This window comes from Mixophyes fleayi, chromosome 10 (assembly GCF_038048845.1).
Source record: "Mixophyes fleayi isolate aMixFle1 chromosome 10, aMixFle1.hap1, whole genome shotgun sequence".
In the NCBI taxonomy this organism is placed as follows: Eukaryota; Metazoa; Chordata; class Amphibia; order Anura; family Limnodynastidae; genus Mixophyes; species Mixophyes fleayi.
In genome coordinates, this window is record NC_134411.1 from 48,452,101 (window position 1) to 48,473,255 (window position 21,155).

Here is a 21,155-nt window from a genome sequence, read left to right on the forward strand (position 1 = left end):
TGTTTTAGTTTTTCGTGTAAAGTTTGATGTATGTTATGAAAGGGAATTTTATTTATATGTCTTCCTAAAAAAGGCATATGTTCAAAACAAGGCTTGCTAAATCACTAAAAAGGAATCCTTAAAAATGTGGGGCTACTGATCGATAAAACTACAAGGCATTAAACATCATGAATGCTGTCACATTTTTCTCTTTAAAATTGAAATATTAACTACTCAAAAATCTTCTCTAAACTTGATTCCAAGGGTTTAAACAGAAGTTTGACCAACAATTCAAAAATTGCACATTTCCAGGTTTCATATCATATGTCGAGTCATTCAACTTTGCTGAACTGTGCAGAAACAGGCTACGTCTTGGTTTCATAGTGTAGTGGTTATCACATCTGCTTTACGCGCAGAAGGTCCTGGGTTCAATCCCCAGTGAAACCATGTTTATGTTCTGATTAACCAATCAATCTTTAAATATTTCCATACTCAACATATCTCTTCTGGTGATTTAAACTGTGAAAAGGGTAGTTTGTTCAATAGAAACTGGCCTTTCTGCTAATGGGAATAAATGTAGTCTTAAACTACACTTTAAGTTTTAGTTCATAAAAATAGTATATACTTGTAATCCAGTAATTTTAAAATTAAAAGTTAAGTTGACTTATCTCCTTTTTGCCAACAATGTATTTTCATGATTTCTATATATTTTTAAAGCAAAAGAGCTTGTTAAAATGTTTTTTTGTTCATTTTTCTACATTAATGAATATACTTTATGCTGTGTAAATTTTCTCTGTAAAATTGAAATCTCATAAGCTTCTCCATGCAATTGTTTCTTCCATATCTCCACTGCTCGACTGACAGCCCTGGCTGAGACCTAGGGATTCTGGGACACTGCAGAGAGTGGGTGTGATGAGGAGGACCATTAAGAAGCTGCTATCACAGAGAATGCTATTTTTCTGTGATTCAATATGTTCATGCCCACCATTGTGACTGCTTAATATTAGAAACAAAAATATGTGCTGTTATGAGACTACTAAAATAGGAGAACCCTGGAAAAAACTTCCTGTGTGAAATTTCCAGGGCTCGCAGTTGACTGCTGGTTTTTGATCACCAGCAGGCAATATCTTTGGAAATTTAATTTCAGTAGCAAATTAGTCACCCTCTGATTAAAGAAAATCAAATTCTTTAAATACTATGCTGTGTAGTGACATTTGCTTTCAAAAAGTTATTTTCAATGAAAACAAGTTCTTTCCAAAACTAGTATATGGTAGTTGAGCATTAAAGAATTTAGATTTTGTCTTTGGATTTACAGTGTAGTGGTTATCAGACATGTTTTAGTTTTTCGTGTAAAGTTTGATGTATGTTATGAAAGGGAATTTTATTTATATGTCTTCCTAAAAAAGGCATATGTTCAAAACAAGGCTTGCTAAATCACTAAAAAGGAATCCTTAAAAATGTGGGGCTACTGATCGATAAAACTACAAGGCATTAAACATCATGAATGCTGTCACATTTTTCTCTTTAAAATTGAAATATTAATTACTCAAAAATCTTCTCTAAACTTGATTCCAAGGGTTTAAACAGAAGTTTGACCAACAATTCAAAAATTGCACATTTCCAGGTTTCATATCATATGTCGAGTCATTCAACTTTGCTGAACTGTGCAGAAACAGGCTACGTCTTGGTTTCATAGTGTAGTGGTTATCACATCTGCTTTACACGCAGAAGGTCCTGGGTTCAATCCCCAGTGAAACCATGTTTATGTTCTGATTAACCAATCAATCTTTAAATATTTCCATACTCAACATATCTCTTCTGGTGATTTAAACTGTGAAAAGGGTAGTTTGTTCAATAGAAACTGGCCTTTCTGCTAATGGGAATAAATGTAGTCTTAAACTACACTTTAAGTTTTAGTTCATAAAAATAGTATATACTTGTAATCCAGTAATTTTAAAATTAAAAGTTAAGTTGACTTATCTCCTTTTTGCCAACAATGTATTTTCATGATTTCTATATATTTTTAAAGCAAAAGAGCTTGTTAAAATGTTTTTTTGTTCATTTTTCTACATTAATGAATATACTTTATGCTGTGTAAATTTTCTCTGTAAAATTGAAATCTCATAAGCTTCTCCATGCAATTGTTTCTTCCATATCTCCACTGCTCGACTGACAGCCCTGGCTGAGACCTAGGGATTCTGGGACACTGCAGAGAGTGGGTGTGATGAGGAGGACCATTAAGAAGCTGCTATGACAGAGAATGCTATTTTTCTGTGATTCAATATGTTCATGCCCACCATTGTGACTGCTTAATATTAGAAACAAAAATATGTGCTGTTATGAGACTACTAAAATAGGAGAACCCTGGAAAAAACTTCCTGTGTGAAATTTTCAGGGCTCGCAGTTGACTGCTGGTTTTTGATCACCAGCAGGCAATATCTTTGGAAATTTAATTTCAGTAGCAAATTAGTCATCCTCTGATTAAAGAAAATCAAATTCTTTAAATACTATGCTGTGTAGTGACATTTGCTTTCAAAAAAGTTATTTTCAATGAAAACAAGTTCTTTCCAAAACTAGTATATGGTAGTTGAGCATTAAAGAATTTAGATTTTGTCTTTGGATTTACAGTGTAGTGGTTATCAGACATGTTTTAGTTTTTCGTGTAAAGTTTGATGTTTGTTATGAAAGGGAATTTTATTTATATGTCTTCCTAAAAAAGGCATATGTTCAAAACAAGGCTTGCTAAATCACTAAAAAGGAATCCTTAAAAATGTGGGGCTACTGATCGATAAAACTACAAGGCATTAAACATCATGAATGCTGTCACATTTTTCTCTTTAAAATTGAAATATTAACTACTCAAAAATCTTCTCTAAACTTGATTCCAAGGGTTTAAACAGAAGTTTGACCAACAATTCAAAAATTGCACATTTCCAGGTTTCATATCATATGTCGAGTCATTCAACTTTGCTGAACTGTGCAGAAACAGGCTACGTCTTGGTTTCATAGTGTAGTGGTTATCACATCTGCTTTACACGCAGAAGGTCCTGGGTTCAATCCCCAGTGAAACCATGTTTAACCAATCAATCTTTAAATATTTCCATACTCAACATATCTCTTCTGGTGATTTAAACTGTGAAAAGCGTAGTTTGTTCAATAGAAACTGGCCTTTCTGCTAATGGGAACAAATGTAGTCTTAAACTACACTTTAAGTTTTAGTTCATAAAAATAGTATATACTTGTAATCCAGTATTTTTAAAATTAAAAGTTAAATTGACTTATCTCCTTTTTGCCAACAATGTATTTTCATGATTTCTATATATTTTTAAAGCAAAAGAGCTTGTTAAAATGTTTTTTTGTTCATTTTTCTACATTAATGAATATACTTTATGCTGTGTAAATTTTCTCTGTAAAATTGAAATCTCATAAGCTTCTCCATGCAATTGTTTCTTCCATATCTCCACTGCTCGACTGACAGCCCTGGCTGAGACCTAGGGATTCTGGGACACTGCAGAGAGTGGGTGTGATGAGGAGGACCATTAAGAAGCTGCTATGACAGAGAATGCTATTTTTCTGTGATTCAATATGTTCATGCCCACCATTGTGACTGCTTAATATTAGAAACAAAAATATGTGCTGTTATGAGACTACTAAAATAGGAGAACCCTGGAAAAAACTTCCTGTGTGAAATTTTCAGGGCTCGCAGTTGACTGCTGGTTTTTGATCACCAGCAGGCAATATCTTTGGAAATTTAATTTCAGTAGCAAATTAGTCATCCTCTGATTAAAGAAAATCAAATTCTTTAAATACTATGCTGTGTAGTGACATTTGCTTTCAAAAAAGTTATTTTCAATGAAAACAAGTTCTTTCCAAAACTAGTATATGGTAGTTGAGCATTAAAGAATTTAGATTTTGTCTTTGGATTTACAGTGTAGTGGTTATCAGACATGTTTTAGTTTTTCGTGTAAAGTTTGATGTATGTTATGAAAGGGAATTTTATTTATATGTCTTCCTAAAAAAGGCATATGTTCAAAACAAGGCTTGCTAAATCACTAAAAAGGAATCCTTAAAAATGTGGGGCTACTGATCGATAAAACTACAAGGCATTAAACATCATGAATGCTGTCACATTTTTCTCTTTAAAATTGAAATATTAACTACTCAAAAATCTTCTCTAAACTTGATTCCAAGGGTTTAAACAGAAGTTTGACCAACAATTCAAAAATTGCACATTTCCAGGTTTCATATCATATGTCGAGTCATTCAACTTTGCTGAACTGTGCAGAAACAGGCTACGTCTTGGTTTCATAGTGTAGTGGTTATCACATCTGCTTTACACGCAGAAGGTCCTGGGTTCAATCCCCAGTGAAACCATGTTTATGTTCTGATTAACCAATCAATCTTTAAATATTTCCATACTCAACATATCTCTTCTGGTGATTTAAACTGTGAAAAGGGTAGTTTGTTCAATAGAAACTGGCCTTTCTGCTAATGGGAATAAATGTAGTCTTAAACTACACTTTAAGTTTTAGTTCATAAAAATAGTATATACTTGTAATCCAGTAATTTTAAAATTAAAAGTTAAGTTGACTTATCTCCTTTTTGCCAACAATGTGTTTTCATGATTTCTATATATTTTTAAAGCAAAAGAGCTTGTTAAAATGTTTTTTTGTTCATTTTTCTACATTAATGAATATACTTTATGCTGTGTAAATTTTCTCTGTAAAATTGAAATCTCATAAGCTTCTCCATGCAATTGTTTCTTCCATATCTCCACTGCTCGACTGACAGCCCTGGCTGAGACCTAGGGATTCTGGGACACTGCAGAGAGTGGGTGTGATGAGGAGGACCATTAAGAAGCTGCTATGACAGAGAATGCTATTTTTCTGTGATTCAATATGTTCATGCCCACCATTGTGACTGCTTAATATTAGAAACAAAAATATGTGCTGTTATGAGACTACTAAAATAGGAGAACCCTGGAAAAAACTTCCTGTGTGAAATTTTCAGGGCTCGCAGTTGACTGCTGGTTTTTGATCACCAGCAGGCAATATCTTTGGAAATTTAATTTCAGTAGCAAATTAGTCATCCTCTGATTAAAGAAAATCAAATTCTTTAAATACTATGCTGTGTAGTGACATTTGCTTTCAAAAAAGTTATTTTCAATGAAAACAAGTTCTTTCCAAAACTAGTATATGGTAGTTGAGCATTAAAGAATTTAGATTTTGTCTTTGGATTTACAGTGTAGTGGTTATCAGACATGTTTTAGTTTTTCGTGTAAAGTTTGATGTATGTTATGAAAGGGAATTTTATTTATATGTCTTCCTAAAAAAGGCATATGTTCAAAACAAGGCTTGCTAAATCACTAAAAAGGAATCCTTAAAAATGTGGGGCTACTGATCGATAAAACTACAAGGCATTAAACATCATGAATGCTGTCACATTTTTCTCTTTAAAATTGAAATATTAACTACTCAAAAATCTTCTCTAAACTTGATTCCAAGGGTTTAAACAGAAGTTTGACCAACAATTCAAAAATTGCACATTTCCAGGTTTCATATCATATGTCGAGTCATTCAACTTTGCTGAACTGTGCAGAAACAGGCTACGTCTTGGTTTCATAGTGTAGTGGTTATCACATCTGCTTTACACGCAGAAGGTCCTGGGTTCAATCCCCAGTGAAACCATGTTTATGTTCTGATTAACCAATCAATCTTTAAATATTTCCATACTCAACATATCTCTTCTGGTGATTTAAACTGTGAAAAGGGTAGTTTGTTCAATAGAAACTGGCCTTTCTGCTAATGGGAGTAAATGTAGTCTTAAACTACATTTTAAGTTTTAGTTCATAAAAATAGTATATACTTGTAATCCAGTAATTTTAAAATTAAAAGTTAAGTTGACTTATCTCCTTTTTGCCAACAATGTATTTTCATGATTTCTATATATTTTTAAAGCAAAAGAGCTTGTTAAAATGTTTTTTTGTTCATTTTTCTACATTAATGAATATACTTTATGCTGTGTAAATTTTCTCTGTAAAATTGAAATCTCATAAGCTTCTCCATGCAATTGTTTCTTCCATATCTCCACTGCTCGACTGACAGCCCTGGCTGAGACCTAGGGATTCTGGGACACTGCAGAGAGTGGGTGTGATGAGGAGGACCATTAAGAAGCTGCTATGACAGAGAATGCTATTTTTCTGTGATTCAATATGTTCATGCCCACCATTGTGACTGCTTAATATTAGAAACAAAAATATGTGCTGTTATGAGACTACTAAAATAGGAGAACCCTGGGAAAAACTTCCTGTGTGAAATTTTCAGGGCTCGCAGTTGACTGCTGGTTTTTGATCACCAGCAGGCAATATCTTTGGAAATTTAATTTCAGTAGCAAATTAGTCATCCTCTGATTAAAGAAAATCAAATTCTTTAAATACTATGCTGTGTAGTGACATTTGCTTTCAAAAAAGTTATTTTCAATGAAAACAAGTTCTTTCCAAAACTAGTATATGGTAGTTGAGCATTAAAGAATTTAGATTTTGTCTTTGGATTTACAGTGTAGTGGTTATCAGACATGTTTTAGTTTTTCGTGTAAAGTTTGATGTATGTTATGAAAGGGAATTTTATTTATATGTCTTCCTAAAAAAGGCATATGTTCAAAACAAGGCTTGCTAAATCACTAAAAAGGAATCCTTAAAAATGTGGGGCTACTGATCGATAAAACTACAAGGCATTAAACATCATGAATGCTGTCACATTTTTCTCTTTAAAATTGAAATATTAATTACTCAAAAATCTTCTCTAAACTTGATTCCAAGGGTTTAAACAGAAGTTTGACCAACAATTCAAAAATTGCACATTTCCAGGTTTCATATCATATGTCGAGTCATTCAACTTTGCTGAACTGTGCAGAAACAGGCTACGTCTTGGTTTCATAGTGTAGTGGTTATCACATCTGCTTTACACGCAGAAGGTCCTGGGTTCAATCCCCAGTGAAACCATGTTTATGTTCTGATTAACCAATCAATCTTTAAATATTTCCATACTCAACATATCTCTTCTGGTGATTTAAACTGTGAAAAGGGTAGTTTGTTCAATAGAAACTGGCCTTTCTGCTAATGGGAATAAATGTAGTCTTAAACTACACTTTAAGTTTTAGTTCATAAAAATAGTATATACTTGTAATCCAGTAATTTTAAAATTAAAAGTTAAGTTGACTTATCTCCTTTTTGCCAACAATGTATTTTCATGATTTCTATATATTTTTAAAGCAAAAGAGCTTGTTAAAATGTTTTTTTGTTCATTTTTCTACATTAATGAATATACTTTATGCTGTGTAAATTTTCTCTGTAAAATTGAAATCTCATAAGCTTCTCCATGCAATTGTTTCTTCCATATCTCCACTGCTCGACTGACAGCCCTGGCTGAGACCTAGGGATTCTGGGACACTGCAGAGAGTGGGTGTGATGAGGAGGACCATTAAGAAGCTGCTATGACAGAGAATGCTATTTTTCTGTGATTCAATATGTTCATGCCCACCATTGTGACTGCTTAATATTAGAAACAAAAATATGTGCTGTTATGAGACTACTAAAATAGGAGAACCCTGGAAAAAACTTCCTGTGTGAAATTTTCAGGGCTCGCAGTTGACTGCTGGTTTTTGATCACCAGCAGGCAATATCTTTGGAAATTTAATTTCAGTAGCAAATTAGTCATCCTCTGATTAAAGAAAATCAAATTCTTTAAATACTATGCTGTGTAGTGACATTTGCTTTCAAAAAAGTTATTTTCAATGAAAACAAGTTCTTTCCAAAACTAGTATATGGTAGTTGAGCATTAAAGAATTTAGATTTTGTCTTTGGATTTACAGTGTAGTGGTTATCAGACATGTTTTAGTTTTTCGTGTAAAGTTTGATGTTTGTTATGAAAGGGAATTTTATTTATATGTCTTCCTAAAAAAGGCATATGTTCAAAACAAGGCTTGCTAAATCACTAAAAAGGAATCCTTAAAAATGTGGGGCTACTGATCGATAAAACTACAAGGCATTAAACATCATGAATGCTGTCACATTTTTCTCTTTAAAATTGAAATATTAACTACTCAAAAATCTTCTCTAAACTTGATTCCAAGGGTTTAAACAGAAGTTTGACCAACAATTCAAAAATTGCACATTTCCAGGTTTCATATCATATGTCGAGTCATTCAACTTTGCTGAACTGTGCAGAAACAGGCTACGTCTTGGTTTCATAGTGTAGTGGTTATCACATCTGCTTTACACGCAGAAGGTCCTGGGTTCAATCCCCAGTGAAACCATGTTTAACCAATCAATCTTTAAATATTTCCATACTCAACATATCTCTTCTGGTGATTTAAACTGTGAAAAGCGTAGTTTGTTCAATAGAAACTGGCCTTTCTGCTAATGGGAACAAATGTAGTCTTAAACTACACTTTAAGTTTTAGTTCATAAAAATAGTATATACTTGTAATCCAGTATTTTTAAAATTAAAAGTTAAATTGACTTATCTCCTTTTTGCCAACAATGTATTTTCATGATTTCTATATATTTTTAAAGCAAAAGAGCTTGTTAAAATGTTTTTTTGTTCATTTTTCTACATTAATGAATATACTTTATGCTGTGTAAATTTTCTCTGTAAAATTGAAATCTCATAAGCTTCTCCATGCAATTGTTTCTTCCATATCTCCACTGCTCGACTGACAGCCCTGGCTGAGACCTAGGGATTCTGGGACACTGCAGAGAGTGGGTGTGATGAGGAGGACCATTAAGAAGCTGCTATGACAGAGAATGCTATTTTTCTGTGATTCAATATGTTCATGCCCACCATTGTGACTGCTTAATATTAGAAACAAAAATATGTGCTGTTATGAGACTACTAAAATAGGAGAACCCTGGAAAAAACTTCCTGTGTGAAATTTTCAGGGCTCGCAGTTGACTGCTGGTTTTTGATCACCAGCAGGCAATATCTTTGGAAATTTAATTTCAGTAGCAAATTAGTCATCCTCTGATTAAAGAAAATCAAATTCTTTAAATACTATGCTGTGTAGTGACATTTGCTTTCAAAAAAGTTATTTTCAATGAAAACAAGTTCTTTCCAAAACTAGTATATGGTAGTTGAGCATTAAAGAATTTAGATTTTGTCTTTGGATTTACAGTGTAGTGGTTATCAGACATGTTTTAGTTTTTCGTGTAAAGTTTGATGTATGTTATGAAAGGGAATTTTATTTATATGTCTTCCTAAAAAAGGCATATGTTCAAAACAAGGCTTGCTAAATCACTAAAAAGGAATCCTTAAAAATGTGGGGCTACTGATCGATAAAACTACAAGGCATTAAACATCATGAATGCTGTCACATTTTTCTCTTTAAAATTGAAATATTAACTACTCAAAAATCTTCTCTAAACTTGATTCCAAGGGTTTAAACAGAAGTTTGACCAACAATTCAAAAATTGCACATTTCCAGGTTTCATATCATATGTCGAGTCATTCAACTTTGCTGAACTGTGCAGAAACAGGCTACGTCTTGGTTTCATAGTGTAGTGGTTATCACATCTGCTTTACACGCAGAAGGTCCTGGGTTCAATCCCCAGTGAAACCATGTTTATGTTCTGATTAACCAATCAATCTTTAAATATTTCCATACTCAACATATCTCTTCTGGTGATTTAAACTGTGAAAAGGGTAGTTTGTTCAATAGAAACTGGCCTTTCTGCTAATGGGAATAAATGTAGTCTTAAACTACACTTTAAGTTTTAGTTCATAAAAATAGTATATACTTGTAATCCAGTAATTTTAAAATTAAAAGTTAAGTTGACTTATCTCCTTTTTGCCAACAATGTGTTTTCATGATTTCTATATATTTTTAAAGCAAAAGAGCTTGTTAAAATGTTTTTTTGTTCATTTTTCTACATTAATGAATATACTTTATGCTGTGTAAATTTTCTCTGTAAAATTGAAATCTCATAAGCTTCTCCATGCAATTGTTTCTTCCATATCTCCACTGCTCGACTGACAGCCCTGGCTGAGACCTAGGGATTCTGGGACACTGCAGAGAGTGGGTGTGATGAGGAGGACCATTAAGAAGCTGCTATGACAGAGAATGCTATTTTTCTGTGATTCAATATGTTCATGCCCACCATTGTGACTGCTTAATATTAGAAACAAAAATATGTGCTGTTATGAGACTACTAAAATAGGAGAACCCTGGAAAAAACTTCCTGTGTGAAATTTTCAGGGCTCGCAGTTGACTGCTGGTTTTTGATCACCAGCAGGCAATATCTTTGGAAATTTAATTTCAGTAGCAAATTAGTCATCCTCTGATTAAAGAAAATCAAATTCTTTAAATACTATGCTGTGTAGTGACATTTGCTTTCAAAAAAGTTATTTTCAATGAAAACAAGTTCTTTCCAAAACTAGTATATGGTAGTTGAGCATTAAAGAATTTAGATTTTGTCTTTGGATTTACAGTGTAGTGGTTATCAGACATGTTTTAGTTTTTCGTGTAAAGTTTGATGTATGTTATGAAAGGGAATTTTATTTATATGTCTTCCTAAAAAAGGCATATGTTCAAAACAAGGCTTGCTAAATCACTAAAAAGGAATCCTTAAAAATGTGGGGCTACTGATCGATAAAACTACAAGGCATTAAACATCATGAATGCTGTCACATTTTTCTCTTTAAAATTGAAATATTAACTACTCAAAAATCTTCTCTAAACTTGATTCCAAGGGTTTAAACAGAAGTTTGACCAACAATTCAAAAATTGCACATTTCCAGGTTTCATATCATATGTCGAGTCATTCAACTTTGCTGAACTGTGCAGAAACAGGCTACGTCTTGGTTTCATAGTGTAGTGGTTATCACATCTGCTTTACACGCAGAAGGTCCTGGGTTCAATCCCCAGTGAAACCATGTTTATGTTCTGATTAACCAATCAATCTTTAAATATTTCCATACTCAACATATCTCTTCTGGTGATTTAAACTGTGAAAAGGGTAGTTTGTTCAATAGAAACTGGCCTTTCTGCTAATGGGAATAAATGTAGTCTTAAACTACACTTTAAGTTTTAGTTCATAAAAATAGTATATACTTGTAATCCAGTAATTTTAAAATTAAAAGTTAAGTTGACTTATCTCCTTTTTGCCAACAATGTATTTTCATGATTTCTATATATTTTTAAAGCAAAAGAGCTTGTTAAAATGTTTTTTTGTTCATTTTTCTACATTAATGAATATACTTTATGCTGTGTAAATTTTCTCTGTAAAATTGAAATCTCATAAGCTTCTCCATGCAATTGTTTCTTCCATATCTCCACTGCTCGACTGACAGCCCTGGCTGAGACCTAGGGATTCTGGGACACTGCAGAGAGTGGGTGTGATGAGGAGGACCATTAAGAAGCTGCTATGACAGAGAATGCTATTTTTCTGTGATTCAATATGTTCATGCCCACCATTGTGACTGCTTAATATTAGAAACAAAAATATGTGCTGTTATGAGACTACTAAAATAGGAGAACCCTGGAAAAAACTTCCTGTGTGAAATTTTCAGGGCTCGCAGTTGACTGCTGGTTTTTGATCACCAGCAGGCAATATCTTTGGAAATTTAATTTCAGTAGCAAATTAGTCATCCTCTGATTAAAGAAAATCAAATTCTTTAAATACTATGCTGTGTAGTGACATTTGCTTTCAAAAAAGTTATTTTCAATGAAAACAAGTTCTTTCCAAAACTAGTATATGGTAGTTGAGCATTAAAGAATTTAGATTTTGTCTTTGGATTTACAGTGTAGTGGTTATCAGACATGTTTTAGTTTTTCGTGTAAAGTTTGATGTTTGTTATGAAAGGGAATTTTATTTATATGTCTTCCTAAAAAAGGCATATGTTCAAAACAAGGCTTGCTAAATCACTAAAAAGGAATCCTTAAAAATGTGGGGCTACTGATCGATAAAACTACAAGGCATTAAACATCATGAATGCTGTCACATTTTTCTCTTTAAAATTGAAATATTAACTACTCAAAAATCTTCTCTAAACTTGATTCCAAGGGTTTAAACAGAAGTTTGACCAACAATTCAAAAATTGCACATTTCCAGGTTTCATATCATATGTCGAGTCATTCAACTTTGCTGAACTGTGCAGAAACAGGCTACGTCTTGGTTTCATAGTGTAGTGGTTATCACATCTGCTTTACACGCAGAAGGTCCTGGGTTCAATCCCCAGTGAAACCATGTTTAACCAATCAGTCTTTAAATATTTCCATACTCAACATATCTCTTCTGGTGATTTAAACTGTGAAAAGGGTAGTTTGTTCAATAGAAACTGGCCTTTCTGCTAATGGGAATAAATGTAGTCTTAAACTACACTTTAAGTTTTAGTTCATAAAAATAGTATATACTTGTAATCCAGTAATTTTAAAATTAAAAGTTAAGTTGACTTATCTCCTTTTTGCCAACAATGTATTTTCATGATTTCTATATATTTTTAAAGCAAAAGAGCTTGTTAAAATGTTTTTTTGTTCATTTTTCTACATTAATGAATATACTTTATGCTGTGTAAATTTTCTCTGTAAAATTGAAATCTCATAAGCTTCTCCATGCAATTGTTTCTTCCATATCTCCACTGCTCGACTGACAGCCCTGGCTGAGACCTAGGGATTCTGGGACACTGCAGAGAGTGGGTGTGATGAGGAGGACCATTAAGAAGCTGCTATGACAGAGAATGCTATTTTTCTGTGATTCAATATGTTCATGCCCACCATTGTGACTGCTTAATATTAGAAACAAAAATATGTGCTGTTATGAGACTACTAAAATAGGAGAACCCTGGAAAAAACTTCCTGTGTGAAATTTTCAGGGCTCGCAGTTGACTGCTGGTTTTTGATCACCAGCAGGCAATATCTTTGGAAATTTAATTTCAGTAGCAAATTAGTCATCCTCTGATTAAAGAAAATCAAATTCTTTAAATACTATGCTGTGTAGTGACATTTGCTTTCAAAAAAGTTATTTTCAATGAAAACAAGTTCTTTCCAAAACTAGTATATGGTAGTTGAGCATTAAAGAATTTAGATTTTGTCTTTGGATTTACAGTGTAGTGGTTATCAGACATGTTTTAGTTTTTCGTGTAAAGTTTGATGTATGTTATGAAAGGGAATTTTATTTATATGTCTTCCTAAAAAAGGCATATGTTCAAAACAAGGCTTGCTAAATCACTAAAAAGGAATCCTTAAAAATGTGGGGCTACTGATCGATAAAACTACAAGGCATTAAACATCATGAATGCTGTCACATTTTTCTCTTTAAAATTGAAATATTAACTACTCAAAAATCTTCTCTAAACTTGATTCCAAGGGTTTAAACAGAAGTTTGACCAACAATTCAAAAATTGCACATTTCCAGGTTTCATATCATATGTCGAGTCATTCAACTTTGCTGAACTGTGCAGAAACAGGCTACGTCTTGGTTTCATAGTGTAGTGGTTATCACATCTGCTTTACACGCAGAAGGTCCTGGGTTCAATCCCCAGTGAAACCATGTTTATGTTCTGATTAACCAATCAATCTTTAAATATTTCCATACTCAACATATCTCTTCTGGTGATTTAAACTGTGAAAAGGGTAGTTTGTTCAATAGAAACTGGCCTTTCTGCTAATGGGAATAAATGTAGTCTTAAACTACATTTTAAGTTTTAGTTCATAAAAATAGTATATACTTGTAATCCAGTAATTTTAAAATTAAAAGTTAAGTTGACTTATCTCCTTTTTGCCAACAATGTATTTTCATGATTTCTATATATTTTTAAAGCAAAAGAGCTTGTTAAAATGTTTTTTTGTTCATTTTTCTACATTAATGAATATACTTTATGCTGTGTAAATTTTCTCTGTAAAATTGAAATCTCATAAGCTTCTCCATGCAATTGTTTCTTCCATATCTCCACTGCTCGACTGACAGCCCTGGCTGAGACCTAGGGATTCTGGGACACTGCAGAGAGTGGGTGTGATGAGGAGGACCATTAAGAAGCTGCTATGACAGAGAATGCTATTTTTCTGTGATTCAATATGTTCATGCCCACCATTGTGACTGCTTAATATTAGAAACAAAAATATGTGCTGTTATGAGACTACTAAAATAGGAGAACCCTGGGAAAAACTTCCTGTGTGAAATTTTCAGGGCTCGCAGTTGACTGCTGGTTTTTGATCACCAGCAGGCAATATCTTTGGAAATTTAATTTCAGTAGCAAATTAGTCATCCCCTGATTAAAGAAAATCAAATTCTTTAAATACTATGCTGTGTAGTGACATTTGCTTTCAAAAAAGTTATTTTCAATGAATACAAGTTCTTTCCAAAACTAGTATATGGTAGTTGAGCATTAAAGAATTTAGATTTTGTCTTTGGATTTACAGTGTAGTGGTTATCAGACATGTTTTAGTTTTTCGTGTAAAGTTTGATGTATGTTATGAAAGGGAATTTTATTTATATGTCTTCCTAAAAAAGGCATATGTTCAAAACAAGGCTTGCTAAATCACTAAAAAGGAATCCTTAAAAATGTGGGGCTACTGATCGATAAAACTACAAGGCATTAAACATCATGAATGCTGTCACATTTTTCTCTTTAAAATTGAAATATTAACTACTCAAAAATCTTCTCTAAACTTGATTCCAAGGGTTTAAACAGAAGTTTGACCAACAATTCAAAAATTGCACATTTCCAGGTTTCATATCATATGTCGAGTCATTCAACTTTGCTGAACTGTGCAGAAACAGGCTACGTCTTGGTTTCATAGTGTAGTGGTTATCACATCTGCTTTACACGCAGAAGGTCCTGGGTTCAATCCCCAGTGAAACCATGTTTATGTTCTGATTAACCAATCAATCTTTAAATATTTCCATACTCAACATATCTCTTCTGGTGATTTAAACTGTGAAAAGGGTAGTTTGTTCAATAGAAACTGGCCTTTCTGCTAATGGGAATAAATGTAGTCTTAAACTACACTTTAAGTTTTAGTTCATAAAAATAGTATATACTTGTAATCCAGTAATTTTAAAATTAAAAGTTAAGTTGACTTATCTCCTTTTTGCCAACAATGTATTTTCATGATTTCTATATATTTTTAAAGCAAAAGAGCTTGTTAAAATGTTTTTTTGTTCATTTTTCTACATTAATGAATATACTTTATGCTGTGTAAATTTTCTCTGTAAAATTGAAATCTCATAAGCTTCTCCATGCAATTGTTTCTTCCATATCTCCACTGCTTGACTGACAGCCCTGGCTGAGACCTAGGGATTCTGGGACACTGCAGAGAGTGGGTGTGATGAGGAGGACCATTAAGAAGCTGCTATGACAGAGAATGCTATTTTTCTGTGATTCAATATGTTCATGCCCACCATTGTGACTGCTTAATATTAGAAACAAAAATATGTGCTGTTATGAGACTACTAAAATAGGAGAACCCTGGAAAAAACTTCCTGTGTGAAATTTTCAGGGCTCGCAGTTGACTGCTGGTTTTTGATCACCAGCAGGCAATATCTTTGGAAATTTAATTTCAGTAGCAAATTAGTCATCCTCTGATTAAAGAAAATCAAATTCTTTAAATACTATGCTGTGTAGTGACATTTGCTTTCAAAAAAGTTATTTTCAATGAAAACAAGTTCTTTCCAAAACTAGTATATGGTAGTTGAGCATTAAAGAATTTAGATTTTGTCTTTGGATTTACAGTGTAGTGGTTATCAGACATGTTTTAGTTTTTCGTGTAAAGTTTGATGTTTGTTATGAAAGGGAATTTTATTTATATGTCTTCCTAAAAAAGGCATATGTTCAAAACAAGGCTTGCTAAATCACTAAAAAGGAATCCTTAAAAATGTGGGGCTACTGATCGATAAAACTACAAGGCATTAAACATCATGAATGCTGTCACATTTTTCTCTTTAAAATTGAAATATTAACTACTCAAAAATCTTCTCTAAACTTGATTCCAAGGGTTTAAACAGAAGTTTGACCAACAATTCAAAAATTGCACATTTCCAGGTTTCATATCATATGTCGAGTCATTCAACTTTGCTGAACTGTGCAGAAACAGGCTACGTCTTGGTTTCATAGTGTAGTGGTTATCACATCTGCTTTACACGCAGAAGGTCCTGGGTTCAATCCCCAGTGAAACCATGTTTAACCAATCAATCTTTAAATATTTCCATACTCAACATATCTCTTCTGGTGATTTAAACTGTGAAAAGGGTAGTTTGTTCAATAGAAACTGGCCTTTCTGCTAATGGGAACAAATGTAGTCTTAAACTACACTTTAAGTTTTAGTTCATAAAAATAGTATATACTTGTAATCCAGTATTTTTAAAATTAAAAGTTAAATTGACTTATCTCCTTTTTGCCAACAATGTATTTTCATGATTTCTATATATTTTTAAAGCAAAAGAGCTTGTTAAAATGTTTTTTTGTTCATTTTTCTACATTAATGAATATACTTTATGCTGTGTAAATTTTCTCTGTAAAATTGAAATCTCATAAGCTTCTCCATGCAATTGTTTCTTCCATATCTCCACTGCTCGACTGACAGCCCTGGCTGAGACCTAGGGATTCTGGGACACTGCAGAGAGTGGGTGTGATGAGGAGGACCATTAAGAAGCTGCTATGACAGAGAATGCTATTTTTCTGTGATTCAATATGTTCATGCCCACCATTGTGACTGCTTAATATTAGAAACAAAAATATGTGCTGTTATGAGACTACTAAAATAGGAGAACCCTGGAAAAAACTTCCTGTGTGAAATTTTCAGGGCTCGCAGTTGACTGCTGGTTTTTGATCACCAGCAGGCAATATCTTTGGAAATTTAATTTCAGTAGCAAATTAGTCATCCTCTGATTAAAGAAAATCAAATTCTTTAAATACTATGCTGTGTAGTGACATTTGCTTTCAAAAAAGTTATTTTCAATGAAAACAAGTTCTTTCCAAAACTAGTATATGGTAGTTGAGCATTAAAGAATTTAGATTTTGTCTTTGGATTTACAGTGTAGTGGTTATCAGACATGTTTTAGTTTTTCGTGTAAAGTTTGATGTATGTTATGAAAGGGAATTTTATTTATATGTCTTCCTAAAAAAGGCATATGTTCAAAACAAGGCTTGCTAAATCACTAAAAAGGAATCCTTAAAAATGTGGGGCTACTGATCGATAAAACTACAAGGCATTAAACATCATGAATGCTGTCACATTTTTCTCTTTAAAATTGAAATATTAACTACTCAAAAATCTTCTCTAAACTTGATTCCAAGGGTTTAAACAGAAGTTTGACCAACAATTCAAAAATTGCACATTTCCAGGTTTCATATCATATGTCGAGTCATTCAACTTTGCTGAACTGTGCAGAAACAGGCTACGTCTTGGTTTCATAGTGTAGTGGTTATCACATCTGCTTTACATGCAGAAGGTCCTGGGTTCAATCCCCAGTGAAACCATGTTTATGTTCTGATTAACCAATCAATCTTTAAATATTTCCATACTCAACATATCTCTTCTGGTGATTTAAACTGTGAAAAGGGTAGTTTGTTCAATAGAAACTGGCCTTTCTGCTAATGGGAATAAATGTAGTCTTAAACTACACTTTAAGTTTTAGTTCATAAAAATAGTATATACTTGTAATCCAGTAATTTTAAAATTAAAAGTTAAGTTGACTTATCACCTTTTTGCCAACAATGTGTTTTCATGATTTCTATATATTTTTAAAGCAAAAGAGCTTGTTAAAATGTTTTTTTGTTCATTTTTCTACATTAATGAATATACTTTATGCTGTGTAAATTTTCTCTGTAAAATTGAAATCTCATAAGCTTCTCCATGCAATTGTTTCTTCCATATCTCCACTGCTCGACTGACAGCCCTGGCTGAGACCTAGGGATTCTGGGACACTGCAGAGAGTGGGTGTGATGAGGAGGACCATTAAGAAGCTGCTATGACAGAGAATGCTATTTTTCTGTGATTCAATATGTTCATGCCCACCATTGTGACTGCTTAATATTAGAAACAAAAATATGTGCTGTTATGAGACTACTAAAATAGGAGAACCCTGGAAAAAACTTCCTGTGTGAAATTTTCAGGGCTCGCAGTTGACTGCTGGTTTTTGATCACCAGCAGGCAATATCTTTGGAAATTTAATTTCAGTAGCAAATTAGTCATCCTCTGATTAAAGAAAATCAAATTCTTTAAATACTATGCTGTGTAGTGACATTTGCTTTCAAAAAAGTTATTTTCAATGAAAACAAGTTCTTTCCAAAACTAGTATATGGTAGTTGAGCATTAAAGAATTTAGATTTTGTCTTTGGATTTACAGTGTAGTGGTTATCAGACATGTTTTAGTTTTTCGTGTAAAGTTTGATGTATGTTATGAAAGGGAATTTTATTTATATGTCTTCCTAAAAAAGGCATATGTTCAAAACAAGGCTTGCTAAATCACTAAAAAGGAATCCTTAAAAATGTGGGGCTACTGATCGATAAAACTACAAGGCATTAAACATCATGAATGCTGTCACATTTTTCTCTTTAAAATTGAAATATTAACTACTCAAAAATCTTCTCTAAACTTGATTCCAAGGGTTTAAACAGAAGTTTGACCAACAATTCAAAAATTGCACATTTCCAGGTTTCATATCATATGTCGAGTCATTCAACTTTGCTGAACTGTGCAGAAACAGGCTACGTCTTTGTTTCATAGTCTGCTTTACACGCAGAAGGTCCTGGGTTCAATCCCCAGTGAAACCATGTTTATGTTCTGATTAACCAATCAATCTTTAAATATTTCCATACTCAACATATCTCTTCTGGTGATTTAAACTGTGAAAAGGGTAGTTTGTTCAATAGAAACTGGCCTTTCTGCTAATGGGAATAAATGTAGTCTTAAACTACACTTTAAGTTTTAGTTCATAAAAATAGTATATACTTGTAATCCAGTAATTTTAAAATTAAAAGTTAAGTTGACTTATCTCCTTTTTGCCAACAATGTATTTTTATGATTTCTATATATTTTTAAAGCAAAAGAGCTTGTTAAAATGTTTTTTTGTTCATTTTTCTACATTAATGAATATACTTTATGCTGTGTAAATTTTCTCTGTAAAATTGAAATCTCATAAGCTTCTCCATGCAATTGTTTCTTCCATATCTCCACTGCTCGACTGACAGCCCTGGCTGAGACCTAGGGATTCTGGGACACTGCAGAGAGTGGGTGTGATGAGTAGGACCATTAAGAAGCTGCTATCACAGAGAATGCTATTTTTCTGTGATTCAATATGTTCATGCCCACCATTGTGACTGCTTAATATTAGAAACAAAAATATGTGCTGTTATGAGACTACTAAAATAGGAGAACCCTGGAAAAAACTTCCTGTGTGAAATTTTCAGGGCTCGCAGTTGACTGCTGGTTTTTGATCACCAGCAGGCAATATCTTTGGAAATTTAATTTCAGTAGCAAATTAGTCATCCTCTGATTAAAGAAAATCAAATTCTTTAAATACTATGCTGTGTAGTGACATTTGCTTTCAAAAAAGTTATTTTCAATGAAAACAAGTTCTTTCCAAAACTAGTATATGGTAGTTGAGCATTAAAGAATTTAGATTTTGTCTTTGGATTTTTAGTGTAGTGGTTATCAGACATGTTTTAGTTTTTCGTGTAAAGTTTGATGTATGTTATGAAAGGGAATTTTATTTATATGTCTTCCTAAAAAAGGCATATGTTCAAAACAAGGCTTGCTAAATCACTAAAAAGGAATCCTTAAAAATGTGGGGCTACTGATCGATAAAACTACAAGGCATTAAACATCATGAATGCTGTCACATTTTTCTCTTTAAAATTGAAATATTAACTACTCAAAAATCTTCTCTAAACTTGATTCCAAGGGTTTAAACAGAAGTTTGACCAACAATTCAAAAATTGCACATTTCCAGGTTTCATATCATATGTCGAGTCATTCAACTTTGCTGTACTGTGCAGAAACAGGCTACGTCTTGGTTTCATAGTGTAGTGGTTATCACATCTGCTTTACACGCAGAAGGTCCTGGGTTCAATCCCCAGTGAAACCATGTTTATGTTCTGATTAACCAATCAATCTTTAAATATTTCCATACTCAACATATCTCTTCTGGTGATTTAAACTGTGAAAAGGGTAGTTTGTTCAATAGAAACTGGCCTTTCTGCTAATGGGAATAAATGTAGTCTTAAACTACACTTTAAGTTTTAGTTCATAAAAATAGTATATACTTGTAATCCAGTAATTTTAAAATTAAAAGTTAAGTTGACTTATCTCCTTTTTGCCAACAATGTATTTTCATGATTTCTATATATTTTTAAAGCAAAAGAGCTTGTTAAAATGTTTTTTTGTTCATTTTTCTACATTAATGAATATACTTTATGCTGTGTAAATTTTCTCTGTAAAATTGAAATCTCATAAGCTTCTCCATGCAATTGTTTCTTCCATATCTCCACTGCTCGACTGACAGCCCTGGCTGAGACCTAGGGATTCTGGGACACTGCAGAGAGTGGGTGTGATGAGGAGGACCATTAAGAAGCTGCTATCACAGAGAATGCTATTTTTCTGTGATTCAATATGTTCATGCCCACCATTGTGACTGCTTAATATTAGAAACAAAAATATGTGCTGTTATGAGACTACTAAAATAGGAGAACCCTGGAAAAAACTTCCTGTGTGAAATTTTCAGGGCTCGCAGTTGACTGCTGGTTTTTGATCACCAGCAGGCAATATCTTTGGAAATTTAATTTCAGTAGCAAATTAGTCATCCTCTGATTAAAGAAAATCAAATTCTTTAAATACTATGCTGTGTAGTGACATTTGCTTTCAAAAAAGTTATTTTCAATGAAAACAAGTTCTTTCCAAAACTAGTATATGGTAGTTGAGCATTAAAGAATTTAGATTTTGTCTTTGGATTTTTAGTGTAGTGGTTATCAGACATGTTTTAGTTTTTCGTGTAAAGTTTGATGTATGTTATGAAAGGGAATTTTATTTATATGTCTTCCTAAAAAAGGCATATGTTCAAAACAAGGCTTGCTAAATCACTAAAAAGGAATCCTTAAAAATGTGGGGCTACTGATCGATAAAACTACAAGGCATTAAACATCATGAATGCTGTCACATTTTTCTCTTTAAAATTGAAATATTA

The 21,155-nt window shown here is 32.9% G+C and overlaps 15 non-coding genes across 15 annotated transcripts; all 15 read left to right on the plus strand.

Annotated features, from left to right (window-relative positions):
- Positions 1-353: 353 nt before the first annotated feature.
- On the plus strand, positions 354-426 carry TRNAV-UAC (transfer RNA valine (anticodon UAC)). Its single transcript has one exon. It is a non-coding gene; the product is annotated as a tRNA-Val (tRNA).
- A 1,239-nt stretch (positions 427-1,665) lies between these two features.
- On the plus strand, positions 1,666-1,738 carry TRNAV-UAC (transfer RNA valine (anticodon UAC)). Its single transcript has one exon. It is a non-coding gene; the product is annotated as a tRNA-Val (tRNA).
- A 1,240-nt stretch (positions 1,739-2,978) lies between these two features.
- TRNAV-UAC (transfer RNA valine (anticodon UAC)) lies at positions 2,979-3,051 on the plus strand. Its single transcript has one exon. It is a non-coding gene; the product is annotated as a tRNA-Val (tRNA).
- A 1,229-nt stretch (positions 3,052-4,280) lies between these two features.
- TRNAV-UAC (transfer RNA valine (anticodon UAC)) lies at positions 4,281-4,353 on the plus strand. Its single transcript has one exon. It is a non-coding gene; the product is annotated as a tRNA-Val (tRNA).
- A 1,240-nt stretch (positions 4,354-5,593) lies between these two features.
- On the plus strand, positions 5,594-5,666 carry TRNAV-UAC (transfer RNA valine (anticodon UAC)). The gene has a single exon. It is a non-coding gene; the product is annotated as a tRNA-Val (tRNA).
- Positions 5,667-6,906: 1,240 nt separating this feature from the next.
- TRNAV-UAC (transfer RNA valine (anticodon UAC)) lies at positions 6,907-6,979 on the plus strand. Its single transcript has one exon. It is a non-coding gene; the product is annotated as a tRNA-Val (tRNA).
- Positions 6,980-8,219: 1,240 nt separating this feature from the next.
- Positions 8,220-8,292, plus strand: TRNAV-UAC (transfer RNA valine (anticodon UAC)). Its single transcript has one exon. It is a non-coding gene; the product is annotated as a tRNA-Val (tRNA).
- A 1,229-nt stretch (positions 8,293-9,521) lies between these two features.
- Positions 9,522-9,594, plus strand: TRNAV-UAC (transfer RNA valine (anticodon UAC)). Its single transcript has one exon. It is a non-coding gene; the product is annotated as a tRNA-Val (tRNA).
- Positions 9,595-10,834: 1,240 nt separating this feature from the next.
- On the plus strand, positions 10,835-10,907 carry TRNAV-UAC (transfer RNA valine (anticodon UAC)). The gene has a single exon. It is a non-coding gene; the product is annotated as a tRNA-Val (tRNA).
- Positions 10,908-12,147: 1,240 nt separating this feature from the next.
- On the plus strand, positions 12,148-12,220 carry TRNAV-UAC (transfer RNA valine (anticodon UAC)). Its single transcript has one exon. It is a non-coding gene; the product is annotated as a tRNA-Val (tRNA).
- Positions 12,221-13,449: 1,229 nt separating this feature from the next.
- Positions 13,450-13,522, plus strand: TRNAV-UAC (transfer RNA valine (anticodon UAC)). Its single transcript has one exon. It is a non-coding gene; the product is annotated as a tRNA-Val (tRNA).
- A 1,240-nt stretch (positions 13,523-14,762) lies between these two features.
- TRNAV-UAC (transfer RNA valine (anticodon UAC)) lies at positions 14,763-14,835 on the plus strand. Its single transcript has one exon. It is a non-coding gene; the product is annotated as a tRNA-Val (tRNA).
- Positions 14,836-16,075: 1,240 nt separating this feature from the next.
- On the plus strand, positions 16,076-16,148 carry TRNAV-UAC (transfer RNA valine (anticodon UAC)). The gene has a single exon. It is a non-coding gene; the product is annotated as a tRNA-Val (tRNA).
- A 1,229-nt stretch (positions 16,149-17,377) lies between these two features.
- Positions 17,378-17,450, plus strand: TRNAV-UAC (transfer RNA valine (anticodon UAC)). The gene has a single exon. It is a non-coding gene; the product is annotated as a tRNA-Val (tRNA).
- A 2,537-nt stretch (positions 17,451-19,987) lies between these two features.
- Positions 19,988-20,060, plus strand: TRNAV-UAC (transfer RNA valine (anticodon UAC)). The gene has a single exon. It is a non-coding gene; the product is annotated as a tRNA-Val (tRNA).
- Positions 20,061-21,155: the final 1,095 nt, after the last annotated feature.